The sequence below is a fragment of the Typha angustifolia genome, chromosome 15 (genome assembly GCF_048772165.1).
Source record: "Typha angustifolia cultivar Huaian chromosome 15, ASM4877216v1, whole genome shotgun sequence".
Classification (NCBI taxonomy): domain Eukaryota; kingdom Viridiplantae; phylum Streptophyta; class Magnoliopsida; order Poales; family Typhaceae; genus Typha; species Typha angustifolia.
The window spans coordinates 14,942,352-14,958,074 of NC_133253.1; the positions used below are offsets into that span (position 1 = coordinate 14,942,352).

At 37.3% G+C, this 15,723-nt stretch overlaps 1 pseudogene; it reads right to left on the bottom strand.

Moving 5' to 3' along the window:
* Nucleotides 1-3,987: 3,987 nt before the first annotated feature.
* On the bottom strand, nt 3,988-8,685 carry LOC140776994 (alpha-xylosidase 1-like; annotated as a pseudogene).
* Nucleotides 8,686-15,723: the final 7,038 nt, after the last annotated feature.

Consider the following 15,723-nt stretch of genomic DNA (forward strand, 5'->3'; position numbering starts at 1 on the left):
AGATATTTTACTCATTCTATGGATGGATTTACTTAATTGTTCAGTCCATATAAATGGATTATACAACAACTAATTTATTATATATAAAAAAAAACTGTCATATGTCAGCATGATTTTGTTCTCTTCTATGTTCATATGTACTTATATAGCCCTATTCACTTATGGGATATGAATTAATTTTTTTTAAATAAGTTTTTTTTATTCTAGTGTTATAATTTAGCTTCTTCTAATATGCTAATTTATTTTTTTATTTTCTCTCTTCTTATTTCATACTACTTTTAAAAATTATTTTAATAATAATCTAAAATTACTACTTTGCTCATTGAGAAGATAACACTAAATCATCGGTCACTTCATTTATCTATTTTCTCTTTTTTCTCGTCTCTCTCCTCTAAGAAGAATTTAGTAGCATTCTTAACTAAGTCTTGTTGCAAGAGCATAACTCTCCCACCTCTCCAAGTGAGCAAGAGACAACGAAGGTCATGGTTGCTGATCAATAAATAACTTGCGATCACTAAAACACATGAGCTTGATTCTCTCATCTTTTGCTTTCCCTACTATAATTATTTGTTCTAGAAGTAGATCTCTAGTCACAACCTTCTAGCAGCACGACATATATTACGTTAAATTTGTGAAATAAGGTCATGTGAGAAGATGTAGAGTTCTTATTGTAGTGTGAAAAAATAATATGCAGTGCATATTATAACTCTGCACTGTGGATATATAAACCCACACTAATGATAAATAACACTGTGTACTATAGGGTTATTTTCTTGCAGTGTAGTGTGCGGGGTTATTTTTCACACGGTGCATATTTATCTATCAGTAGTACAATATTATATATCCACTATGTGGGGTTATAATATGCACCAGATGGTTATTTCTTTGTACTATAATAAGAAATCTGCATATTTTCATACAGCCTTATTTCACAAATTTAACATAAATAAAATGGTACATCAAAATATACCAATTTGGCATCATCAATTTTTAAGTGAGAGTGATTGTAAGTGAGAGTGATAAGGTGGATCAATATTAACACAAAAATAAACTTATACTCAATATTATCTACTTCATAAGTAAATTATACTATAATGCAAAAGAATAGTTATCTTTTCACCCTCTTAACTATCATCATCGATTTTCACAATGACTATTTAAATTTTTTTTTAGTATACACTAATTTCCTAAACTATTAGAAATATCCCAATTTTAGGATTATATTACCTATTTTTATTCATAAGTTGTCATGTGCTAGTTACGTGACACTAAATAGTCTTTTATAATGACCAAAATAACCTTAAAAATACCATCGATCTCTTCTTCCTTCTTTTAGAAAATATCCTCATCCACTACTCCCTCCTTTTCCTTCTCTCTCATTGTCTCCTCTGGCACTAGCCACCGGTTGGTGGCGAGGTAAAAACAACAAGGTGGAGCACAAGGGCTTCTCATTTTGTTCCGGTCCCCTACTAGGAAGAAATTTGATTTACGTGAGGGTGGGATGGTGGCTGCTCTCTTTAAGAACCAATATATTTCTTAAAATATTCTTTCTCCTAGTGTTGCCGAAGATGGATTTAAGGAAGAGAAATAATTTGCTTTTCGGCTTCCGGTACTCGTCCAAGGCTAGTTCAAATAGTTTAGCTAGTGAGGTAAGTCAGTACAACCAATTCTGTGAGAGCACCATAGATCAAACCTTCAGCCGACATTCCTGCTTCTACTTCTTCGATGCCAATGTTAAATGGTTGTTCTTCCTTGCCTGCTCCCTCTTTTTCTACATATGTGGTAGCTCTATGGTCGAGTCAATCGAGGTTAGCTTTTATGAGGGAGGTCAATCGATTCTACAAAGTCCTAGATGGCTCCCTAATTCCTCATGCCTGTGCTTAGAGCGGTGGGACAACGAGTAGAGATGACTAGTGGAGGAGGTGATATGACAGGAGTGGAAGATGGCATTGCTGTCGCCCATCTCCCACCACCCCGACATTGTCGTTGCCCTTCTCTCTGAGCCCGGTGTTGCCATCACCATCAACCTTCTCACTGAGCCCGACATTGCTGTCACCCTCTTTTCCGATTCTGTCATCCTATCGTTGCCCTACTCTCTCTCTCTCTCTCTATATATATATATATATCTCTCTCTAAATGCCTCAGATTTAGGTAGGAAGATGATGAGGGGGAGGAAGATGAGAGAAATGGTTCGAAGGAGAAACAGGGATTTGAGGCAATGAAAGAATTTTAAAAAAATAAAATATTTAATATTAGCTATGCTGCTTAACTCTATCATTATAAATAAAAGGGGGTAATTTGGTCAATTTATAGATTTTGTCAACGGCATCAAAAGGTGAGGTATTTCGGTGATAGTTCAGGAGTGAAAAGAGAATTATCTCCGATCCAAAATAATTTTTTTTAGCACATGAATATCTGAATCTAAAATAATCATTCTAAACCACTAGAATCCAGCAAAACTCATACAGGTTACAATAAACTATCAAGAGCTACAAACAGATACGTATCTACAAAGGATTTACATACATATATCTCCTAAATAAAATCACTGGTTAATGTACATGACCATATCTATATTCTACACCCGACATAAAAAATATAATCTGCTAATGCCAACTCTATTATATATGCTAAACAAATTCATACCATATCATCTCCTACTCATCTCCCCTAAAAGAAACAGTTTAGTATAAAGCTCCAAAACCTAAAGAACATACCAAAATGATCAAAAGAATTATGCACTAAGTCATCAGTGTATTTTTCTAATCATTTTCAATCCAATTCAAGCACAATAAATCCTAAAACTCAGTTAAAAAAAGAAGACTTTCTCGCTTCAGTGCGCACTGACCAGAGTCGGTGCGGACCGAACTCAGAAACCACCAAGGCTATTGACTTTTTGGAAGCATTCTGAAATAACTCCAAAATCCAATGGTTAGAAATCCCATCAATTCCAGATGACTCCAAAAGATTTTTGCCTACTAAATAGAGCTAAAAACAATCTCGAGTCACATAAATTAAAGTTTTAAATGAAACAAGATCCAATTCTTGAAATTTGAGTTTGCAAAAATATGTCTTAACTCAAATAACTGCATACTAGACTCAGACTAGGGACATCAGAATCAACACATGTTGCTAAAAATTCGATATTAACCATAATGTAAGACAGGAAGTGCTAGTTTCAATATAAAACCCAACCATGCCCTAATTTTTTAGTTAAGCTGACGCATAATCAAATCTAGAAAACAAATGAATCTATGATATATGCATGAAGTTAATTTAGGTATGTGGTCGGTGGCTTTCACACTTATAAAACAAGGTAGACATTTCCAAAGAGTCTTAGTTATATTCAACAGTTTGCTTTCCTTTTTCTTTTTCATTTTCTTTTTCTTTGTTTTCAATTCATTTCTTCACTTTTTGAAGCAATAATGAGTTAAGATTTTTTTTTCTTGAACACTTATATCAAAGTGGCTTTCAAACCTGTCATATAAGGAGCCTTTTTCAATGTATATTTTATTAATAAATAAATTTATATTAACCTATTTGTGGTTTATACTCTTTCTTTATTTTTTAAAGTCCTATATTTTATTAAATATGTGCAGAAAATACTATGGATTAAGTAAACATTAACACCTTTTTATTAGATGGCGTTGAAAAGAATATTTAGTCAACTACAAATAATTCTTTTCTAAAAAGACTAAAATGCACTTACTTCCTCCTTTTTTTTTTCTTTATTTCTTTTAATACATGTGATTGCTTCTTGTTTCTTAAAAAAGAGACTCTAAAGCAAGAGAAAGAGAGTAAAATAGTTTGGTTATATCTTAGGGCTTAATTTGTAAATTTAAATAGAGGGCGTAAACTGCAAATAGAATTAAATGCAGTGTGTTAAATGGAAATGTTTCTTCCTGGTATTCACCATCATGCAAACGCACTTGGCTTATCAGAGCAAGAGTTAAGCAACATATGAATCAGCCCTACATATAGAATGAACTAACTCATCCCTTTGATCTCCATCTTTATTGACAGGGAGAAACTCTTCCCAAGAGGCAATGCTAATCCTCCAACCTCAACTATCATAGTCTTCCTCTTGTTACCGCCCTCAAGCTTCTCTGCATGGCTTTGAGAAGTCTCACTAAAGTAAATATTAGAAGTATCACCTAAGGGCTTCCCATCTACCTCAATCTCCAGGCTTTGTCCACTTCCTTGCAGTCCTAATACACTCACCCTCTCAATTACCAATTCCTTCTCCAAACTGAAGCTCCCCTTTTCTACTTCAGACCACATTGTCACGGTCTTCCCGCGAACACTGGCGTAGAACTCAATGAATGATGCCTCCCCTTCAATGAGTGCCATCTCAGGCCGCTCATCGTCATCCACAAACACCTTGCCATTCGCGATGGCGTCAGTGGCAGCATAAGGAAAGGTAACAACAAGTGTAAACGGCGTAGTCCTGGCCTCACTGGAAACCATACCGCCTCGCTGCAATGGAAGTATGCTATTCTGGTAAACATGCACATTGATCTCGTTAAGAGGTGCATCGAGCGTTACATAGCGATCGTCCTTGGAAACTACAGCCTTTGTCATGTCAAACATATTGTACCACGTCCTTGGGGGGAATATTGCCTTCACTGATGTAGCACCTTGAGTAAGGACTGGTGAAACCATGACACTACTCCCTAGCAAGAACTGAGTACTCAAACTATAACTCGCTGTAAAGTTAGGGAATGAAAAGAAGATTGGCCTTGCAATTGGTGCGCCAGTGAGATGAGCTTCATAGTTCAAGGTGTAAAGATAAGGGAGTAGCTTGTACCGAAGGCCCAAAGCATTTCGCGCAGACTGTGCAACTGAGTCCCAGACATAAAGTTCTTGCCTCGGTGATGCAAAGTTTGCATGATACCTTGAGAAGGGATAGAACGCACCAAGCTCAATCCATCGGTTGCATAGCTCTTCTGTTGGCGCAGGGTAGAATCCGCAGATATCTGAGCCAACCATCGGCATGCCAAATATTCCAAAATTCAGCATTGTCGAGATTGAGTAACGGAGATCCTCCTATGTGCCCTTGTTATCGCCAGTCCAGTGTGCAGCATACGATCCTGATCCAACGAAAGTAGAGCGCGTGAGGATGAACGGGCGTTTACCCTGGAGGCCTTGAAGGGCTTTATGTGTAGCAATAGCTTGGGAGAAGCCATAGTGACTGTGTGCATTGTATTCCAATACCCCATTGTAGTGTACTGCACTAGTGGCTATTGTTTTGAAGCCCAGTGGTACTTTCTCACCTGACGCATTGATCTTGTAAGGAGGCTCATCCCATCTAGTACTTGTTATGTTCTTGCAGTTCAAGCAACACACCGAAAGTTTTGTAGAGGCAGCTAGATCTGGGCAAGAGTGATTTGTTGGTAACTCGCACTTCCCAGTGCAAAAGTTTGATGCTTCATTCATATCAATCCACAGGCCGACGACAGGTACAAGTTCATGGAAGCGTGCAATCTCGTCGCCCCACCATGATACTGTGTTCGGATTGAGAAAGTCTGGGAAGTAGACAGGGCCTGGCCAGACTTGAGCTAGGTATGGTTGGCCTTCATATTTGACAAACACATTCTTCTCCATTCCCCTTTGATAGACACCATATGTTGAGTTGACAGCAATACCAGGATCAATGAGGACTACGTATCTCAAGCCTCCTAAGTGAATTTTGTCAAGGAAGTCGAGGAGCCTGGGGCGAGGGTAGTTGATAGGGTCGAGCGTGAAATCCTTGGCGGCGTCCATGTGATCGTCGTCGTTCCAGATCACATCAAGTGGTATCCGAGCTTTCTTGTAACCCTCCACAACCCCTTCTACTACGGAGATATTGTGGTATCCCCACCTGCATTGATGGAATCCTGACGAGCAGAGTGGGTTAGAGAAGTTAAAAATAGAGAATGACTACAAGAAAGACTAATGGATAACGAGGCAATATACCTAGAGCCCAGTAGGGCATGGGAACAGGGCGGCCGACGAGCGAAGTGTACTGATCGACGACCGCCAAGGGCGTCGTCCCTGAGAAGAAATAGAAATCAAACACCCCTCCAATAACCTTATAGGTGAGAGATCTTCCCTTATAGAAAACATCCATTCCATTGCTGTTAAGCAACAATACTCCATGAGCAGAGGCCTCTCCCCCCACATTCCTTAGGTCCATATACACAGGATGAGAACCATAGAGGTCAGTATTAAGATTGATTGCCGATGCGTCGGTCGTATACAGCGTGTAAGGATCATTTGGCCGCAACCGGATGCCGTCTGGCTGCGTGTTCTCACCGAGGCCATACAGCGCGGCGGTGGAAGGCAACTGACTAGAGATCTCAAGATACTGATCCTTGAAGACCATAGTCCCATAGCTTGTATTGAAAAGAGTTTGCCCATTTGATTTCCTCTTCACTGCAAACCAAAATGGGTCTGCTGCATAGCTGAAGACTAGTTCATCACCCGAGTACTCGGAAGCCGAGAAGGGAGTACTTGTAGATACCCCAAGAGTGCTTCTCAGCGGTGGGGGTTGCTCTCTTGGGAGCAAGTTGTAGGGGACTTCCCATCTTTCCTTCTGTGCATCAGTTATATGAACTCTTAATCTTTCCCCACTTTCATGCCTACAATATCATTTTCACATAGTGATTAGGAAAGAACAACCAAAGAAGACTTCAGTGTTAGTAATGCAAAGATTGTTAGCTGATCCAAGTAAATAATTACAACTTTCTATTAAATAATTACATGGGCACTTCGGATCAACCAAATTTGTCAGTAGGGAAACCTAAAATCTACAAGAAGCCTCAATAGAATCACAGTTGTACCTTCCTAATAATGCGACTGAAACAAGAACAGAATGATCTTTATATATCTAAAACTTATGTTAACTCATATATCAGTTTATCTTCCAAGACCATTACCCATGTACTTTTGAAAAAAAAAAATCCCTACCTTATGAGTTTGTTTTGGTTGGAAACTGCCTTATCACTTTTTTCAACAAAAAAATAAAAATAATTACCTTTTATAAAAATATTTATTTAAAACATGCTGGTAACTCATCTAAGAGCATCTCCAACTGACTCTATATTTGGAGCCCAAAAGCTCTAAATATGGAGCCAAATATGGCTCCATATATATTAAAATAATAATATAATATATATTACTATATTAGCTATTTTAAATTACTTAATAGGTCATCTTAGCGTTATTATTTTTAATAAAAATATATGGTTAGAAAACTCTCATCGAGATCTTTAAAATAAGCCTAATAATCAATAGTTTTAGAAGTAATTTTAAATTACAAATTTTTTAAAACGTATCGAAATTACATTACACGAAATAAACATCGAAATAAGCATTACATGTTATTAACTAAAAATATCAAAATTACATTACATAAAATAAACAGAAATTAACCAAACATAATAAAAATAATAGATGTTTAATATTCTGGTAAGTCATCTCCGTAGCCATCGGTTCCGGTTCCGTAGCCACCTTCTCTTTCTTGACTGTATACACTTTCTTGCGATGAACCTTGCTTCTTTTACAAATTTTCTGTCTTTTTCTTTGAAAGAAAGAACGTTCATCTGGATCTTCAATTTTATTTAAATTAATTGACAAGATCTCTCTATATTAGATTTAAAATTTAAATTTAAATTTAAATTAACTCAAAAATAATTTAATATTAGACTCATTTTTATAAATAATAAAATAATTTAATATTAGACTCATTTTAAAGGTCTCCATGAGACCTCTCCAATGATATTATTTTGGTTAAAAACCGATTAATAAAACTAATTATATACTCAGTTTAACTAACTAAATTATTTAATAAAAAATACAAATGAAATTAAAATTATTAAATATAATAATTATTGGGCAATTTTGGTATTTTAAAAATTGAAATGACAAATGGAGCGGGCTCCATTTTCATGGTAGGTCTCCAAATTTGGAGCTTCACTATTCTTAGTTCCAAATTTGGAGCTAGTTTTAGAGCCACATTGAGCCCGATTGGAGTTGCTTTTAGTTAACATAAAATATTTTAGAAAGAAAAATTCAATCCCATTCATGGTGAATCTTTTAAAGTTTCTAAATATATAATGAGCTTATACCTAACGATTTTACTCCCACAATCATGTAATTTTTATTTAATACTTTTTTCTAATTTTTATATTTTTAAATTTAAATATTTACTATGTCAGTGGTATTCATATTATTCTTTGGATAGCGGTATTTTGATAATTTCAGAAATATAGTTACTTAATTTTTGACATAAGCTTTTAAAGAAATGCTAAAACAAGGTTAGAATAAAAAAAGTATATAAAACAATTCTAAAAAAGAAGAGCATGCAAGTCAAAAAAAATATAATAATTTATTATAGTAAGAAAAAAAGAACTTTTGGGTCGCAGAGAACAAAAGAAGAATATGTGGGTTAGTTTTTCTATTTTTAACTCCTTACTTGACAAAAATCCTCGGACGAGAGATATCAGGGCCATATTTGGAGGTTTTCTGCTTCACTTGGAGGTAGCCTATTAGTCCTCCTCCATTAGGGTTTCCTCTTATGGAGACCAAACGGTAGCCAAAACCCACCTTTTGCGAAGGCAATGAAGCACAGAGCTGGATGGAAAGATTAGTGATGAAGAACAACGTGAGATGGTGGAAGAGAGTTGCCAAGGAAGATGATAACATCCTCCTATATCCTTGCTTTTTCTTTCACTTTCTAATCTGGCGATGGGGTTACGATGGTAGTGGTGGAGTGTGACTATAAATGTAGAGAGCAGGTTCTTTTTTGGTAGAAAAGGTAATTACATATGGTGAAAAATAGGATACCCTAAGTATCCTTCACACAAGATTAGAAAAAATAAGCTGGAAGGTGCTGTAGAGAACGTTTGAAACCAATCCTGATGGAGTTCAATTAATTTTATTTGGCAGTTGTTTGGAAAATAACGAAATTGAATTAAAATCTTTCTAATATTGTTGTTTGGGATGGAAATCAATTGATTTCATTTAGAAATGAATTGTGCAGTTTAAACATTAATAATTATATTTGAAAACTAAAATTTGGAGGAGATATTAAAACCTAGACCAGCTAGAAAAAAAGTCAAACTAAGTCAAAAAAATAAAGAAACTAAATCTCACTAAGTTTAGAAAATTAATTAAAAATCAAATTCTGAAAAATCGAAACTAAGTAGGATATGGAAATCTGAGTAATACTCTTAATTTTGAAAATCAAACTCAAGTCGGTGAAAGAAAACTAAGAGTAAGAAATAAAAAAAAATACAATAAACACATTATAACAATTTTTTTAACATGAAAAAACCTCCTTCAATAAATAGAAAAAATAACCACAGATCTGATCAACTTCTTGGATCAAGCCATTTCACACCCAAATTTATATATAAGATTCACTTACAAGCAATCTAATTGTACTAAAGATGTTTTGTACGCAAAAATTGCCAAGTCTGTAGAAATTGAACACTATAGTATTGACTTCAATTTACTTTCATTCTTCGATCTTCTTGGTACGAGAAATCTTTCACGAGTCATATGTCATGATCTAATATTAGATAAAACTAGATTATACACTATATTTTAAAGTTTTTTGTGTTCATGAATTTGTCATTATGTAAATTAGAACTTACTATCTCTCCTATAGCAATTTCGTAACAAAACACTTAATATTTTTTCTACTCAATTCAATTTTTATATGATCAAGATAATTTTTTTTATCTATAAAAATTCGTGAAGCTCAAAAATAAAACATACTCCTGAAACGCAACTGTGTATAACAAAATCAATTTGATAAAATGATAAATAATCAATTCCTTCTAAATCAATTTTATCAAATCATTATATTTAGTTTAAGCATATACAAAGCTGAATGTGTGCAATAAGTACATCCACCTTCAAATACATATGCCCTTCACGTGGGTGGAACCTACGTGGTTCTCATATGATATGTTAGAAAATGCTTCCACAGTATATCCAAAGAACGGTTTAAATACCATAAGCAATCCAAGCAAAAATAATTTATGTACATAGTATCACGGGCTGCAACAAGCTTCTAAAATTATATTTTATGTAGAAAAAAATAAAAATAAAATAAAAGTTACGTAAGGGCTATAATCCAACTAGTCAAAAAATATATAATTTCAACATAATAAAATCAGCTACTCCTCGATATCCGCATCCTCCTCTTCTAAATCTATTAATATCTTCACTAAAAAGTGGTGAACACAAAACCCAACAAGTATAGTCCAAGATAATATAAAAGGTAAATATAAATACATGCTCTTCAAGTATCACAATAATAAAAAAACACATAACGAGTGTGATTATCAATAAATTTTTACTTAATTATAAATCACATCTTAAGTTGAAATTAGAAACTCAATCTACATGATATGCTTACACAAACTCATAAAATAATATTTCATTCTACACTCACCTAGCCCATGAATCATCTAACAAATTCAACAATGAGGAGGATAGACATCTAGTAGTAGTGTCACCTATACATGCTTAGCAATATTATATATCACTAGTTGTCTGGCCATTAGTCTAAGGACCTCAATTGTAAGCTCATCTCCTTATCTCCACCACTATTATTGCATACAATGAAAATCAAAAGCGCACGACTCAAAATGGATTCCCTAACACTACATCATTAGATACCACTGAAACTATAACCATACCTCACAATTATTTTTCTGTTATCATAAAACGTCTAGAATCTATACAAGATAGTATGATCATCTAAATGCCACATAGGCTAAGCAACCTCAAGCATAGATTGCTAGTAATTTAAGTACTATATAATACACTCTATCTTTAGATAATACATGAAAATGGTGCAATGTCTCATATAGGGGTGTAAACGAGCCGAGCTTGAGCAAATCGACTCTAGCTCTGTTATGAACCAGATTTGGACATATCCGGATGTAAGAAAATTATGAAAATTTAAATAGAATAGCTTCATGAGTTAGGATTCTAATAGCTCTAATTTTATTTAAATCGAGATCAGGATGAAAAGACAAATAAAAAGTAAAATAAGATTAGAATGGTAAATATTCGATATTGTGGCAGTCATTAGAGGGTGGTGGTGGGCAGCTGTAAGGTAGGATGGCTGTTGGAGAAAAATGATGGTCAGGGTTTAGAAGCTTTGGAGGTTCTACGACTATGATCTATTCCTAGAAAGGTAAAGACGATCTAATGGCTACAATAAAACAGTAAATACGATAATAAAAAAGTAACTAAACTCAATTAATTCTCAATGTTTGAATACTTAGATTAATTCTATTAAGAGGAGAGGTCCACAAGTGACGGAAACCCTAACATTCCGCCATGAAGGAGAAAGGGAAGCCAAAGCAGGGTTTCGATGTGGCCGATGGATAGGCACAACGGCTAGATGTCACTATTACGTGTGAGATAGCTTGGAGTGCAACTTTAGTCACATGGGCAGCACACCAACCAACATGGAAGACGACCCTCTACACATTTATCGATTAATAGTAAGGGTATGGGCAGGATGGAGACCGCTCAAACTACTCATGCCGCCTCTTCTTCAGGCATGGACAAAGGCAAAGGTAGGATGGAAGACATTCCTGTAGGTCAAGGCAAAAATCACCCTAGCTTGTCCTGGGCAAGGATTGGGCAAGGCCAATGCATTAAAGGCGTGTGACGTGGAGACGGTGTTGGATGGAGAGCCCTTCCACTCAAACCTATCGATTCAATATCAATAATGCATAACTCTGAATCGAGTGTGGCAACAATTAATGGAGTGTCCTTTCGCCTTAGCCAATGGATGGGACGGTCCCCATATGTGCGTACTAACAAGACAAATATGCAAAGGCATGGGAGTTTCTACAAGAACTCTTCAAGGATGGGCTGGCCTCGACCAAGTCAATGCTTACAACAAAAAAGATGGCCAACCCCTCGAGCGCGCATGTCAAGGCTGTGAAGTCGATTAAGTAGGCACTTATGCTAGCATTGGCTAGCCACGAAAGAAACAGCATGGAAGTGGATCCAACCTAGAACAACTTGGCGTTGGTGGCAGTCCACGAAGAGCAATCAGATGAGGCAGTAGACATGGAAGTGAAGGCCTGCCTAATGGGCATCAAATGGGAGATTTGCGCTCCCCCACCTCTAGGCGTGGGAGACTCACCTGAGCCTCCATGCGTATTTCCATAGTTTCTAATGTTTAAAGCCTAATGTTGAAACTATAGGGGTGCTCTTAACAAGAAGGCACTTGATCGGTGTAGAGATCTGAACAAAAGCTATAATTTGGATGTTCTTGTCTTGCTCGAGATGCATGCATACTGGGATGCAACCAAGACTGTGGCTAGAACACTCAACCAGTGTTGGACGTGGTTTGTGATCCCGACAAAGGGTAGCTCTAGAGGGATCATCGTCCTTTTGAAGAACTCGATCGACTAGGTCAGCCATCTATGCTAGCAACAACCTCATGACTCAAAAGGTGCTATGGGAGGAGCTTTCGTCTTACCAACCTTAGCCTCCATTGGATGATCATGGGAAATTTCAATACTTATGTGAACTCCGATGAGAACAAGAGCTACGACTTAGTCAAGCTAGGGACTTTTAAGGGGTTCATTAAACGTATGAATCTTTGCGACCTTGGGATTGAAGGGCTGTCATTCATGTGGGGAAATATTAAATAATGGTCCTGGAGGATCTAGATCAAGCTAGACCAAGCCTTGGCCAACGGGGAGTGGCTGGCTGCCCAACCCCACTTGAAAATCATTCACCATGATCAAGTAGCGTCGGATCATGCCCTGCTACTAATAACTATTCAACTTAATCATCTTCTCTTGCATATCGGCCTTTTCGATTTGAGCTCCTTTGGCTCAAATATGTTGACAATGAGAGTGTGATACATGAGATCTGGGATCAACTTGCTCATAAGAACCCTCTCCATGCCCTTAGTCACAAAGTTTGTATGCTACCCAAGGCTTTTTGCAGCTAGCATAGGAGGGTCGTGGGTAATCTAGAAGCTAACCTCAAAGATGCCTCAATGATGGTCAAGTTGCTAGATGAGAAGGATGTTGTTAGTCTACTACGCTAGGTGGAGTTGTAACCCTCAACTACCAATACAGTCACAAGATGGCGCTCAACCACCAAATCAACATTAAGTGCGCACAAAAGGGCTCGCCAAAAGTAGGTGCTCGACGGTGACTACAACACCAAATATGATCACCTCCTTATGACCATTCACAAGTAGCGTAATGGGATCTCGACGATCAAGAGGGATGATGGTTGTTGGATGCAAGACTCAACGAAGACTAGGGACGGAGACTAGGACTACCATTGGCTAGTGCTTTCCATGATTTTGCTAAATGATGCTCAGCTGCTTATATCTCTGGTTTTCTTTGAAGAAATCAAAGTGGCAGTATGGAGCTTGCCTTGGGGAAAAGCGCCAAGGTCAGACGACCCTCAAGTTGAGGTCTACATTCAATTCTCGGACATCCTTGGGGTCAACTTGTGTGAACCGATCAGCTTTTTCACATTGGCTTCCCTACTGAGCCGCTAAAGCAATACTTTCCTAACCCTAAAACCTAAGTCTGACAACCTAGTGCAACTGAAGGATTTTTGGCCAATTGCTCTCTATAATGTGGTGTATAAAGTCATCTCCAGTGTGCTTGTAGCTCGGCTCGTAACCCTCCTTTCCAAAGTGGTCAGCTTAGAGCAATCAACCTTCGTTGCCAGCCGTAATATCATAGATAAGACATTGGTGGCCCAAGAAGTTGCATACTCTCTAGTCCATGACAAGCATTGGCCATTGATGATGAAGGCAAAGATGGACATGGAGAAGGCCTATGATTGGGTCAATTGGACGGCGGTACTCAGCATGCTTGCCCGAATGGGATTCCTTTACCGCTAGTGTGCGTGGATCCAAGCATGCATCACATTGCCAATATTCTCATTCTTATCAATGGCAACCTCTTAGAGTGGTTCTCGTCCCAATGGCAACCTCTTAGAGTGGTTCTCATCCCATTGCGTCCTGCGTCAAGGCAACCCACTATCATCGTACCTTTTTAGTTTAATCTCCTAGGTCCTCACGGGTTTGATGAATGCTAAGGTTAACTCCAGCAAGCTCCAAAGGTTCAAGGTGGGAGGTGGGTCCATATCACACCTTTACACTGACGATCTACTAACTTAGCTACTTATCCAAATGCTGATTACATCATTGCCTGGATGGACAATATGAGACTAAGGGTGCCAAAATAAATTAGCGGCTTGAGCTCAGAGTTAGCTCAATTTGGCTTGAGCTGAGCAAATTGGAGCCTTATTTTAAGGCTCAATTTGAATTTTGAGTCAAGACTAAGATAAGCTAGAGCCAACTTGCTCAGGCTTAGCTCGATAAGCTCAACTTATTATTTATAAATATTATGTGTGTGTGTGTGTGCGCGCGCATGTATTAATATATATTGTAACAAAGTGTATTTATAGCTATTAGATCTTTGATTTAATGGCTACTATTATTCTATCTCTACCTAACCCTAACCCTAAATCTAATAAAAATCTCTCCAACAAACCTAACCTCTTCCTCCTCCTCCACCATTGACCGGCTCCTCTGGCCTCTTCTTACAGCCTTCCTCCACTAGCGTCAACCCTCCTCTTCCATCGACGCCGACCTCCTCATCTTCCTCCTCCTTCGCCACCTCATCCTCTTCATATTCCTCCTTCGCCTCCTCCTCCTCCTTCACCTCCTCATCCGACCTCCTCCTCCTCCTTCACCTCCTTCACCTCCTCATCTGACCTCCTCGTCCTCCATCAATAAGCTATCATCGTCTTCTCCTCTTCTCCTCTTCGTTAGCCTCCTCCTCCTCCTCTATCGACAAGTTGTCATCCATATCTCCTTCTCCTCTTCCTCATCTAATCATGCTTAGGCTTGACTTAGGCTTGGCTCTAGTTGAAGTAAGCTGAGCCTAAACATCTTTGGAGGGCTCGAAATTAATTTTGATGTGAGTTTGAGCTTGATACGAATCGAGTCAAATCAGATTGCATCATGAGAACGTTACGCTCGATGGATTGAGTCTATTTATCTTTTAATTGATTTATATTTATTTCTTATATATGCCTTTAAGGTAAGTCTAGTTATGCCATGTAAGTCGCTAAGAAAATTTTAATTAAGTCAAGTAAGCCATTAAGATAAGTTTAATTAAGTTATATAAATCTATAAAACAAGTTATAGTTCGAGTCGTATAAGTTTTTAAGGCTAAGTCAAAGTATGACTCATTATACCCGACCTCTATATATAAAGGGACTAGACTTCTTTGTTTATAAATTTAGAGATTCAGCACCGATTGAATATGATACAATTAACACTACATGCTAGAAGAAAAAGGCCAATCCACCGCATAAGCTCGGTTGTCTTCTGTTATTTATTTATATTATCTCGGTATCTGCGTGATGGTTACGGCGGTGCAATTTGAATTAATTTAATTTAAGACGACATGAAATAAACGTCATAAAAATGTAGTTGAGACTTAAAAGGAATAAAAAAAAGATCACGACCAAGACATTGCTGTGCCACCTGAACTTTGATGACGTTAATCGGGAACTTGCTGACTCTGCTCCTTACGTCATCGTCCTCCTCCATTAATAGACGTCCCTCTATCCCTCTATAAATATTCTATGGATTTTTACGTAATCACCACTTGAAAACTTTGAAAATATTATAAGTATCACCCGAATTTTTTATTCTTT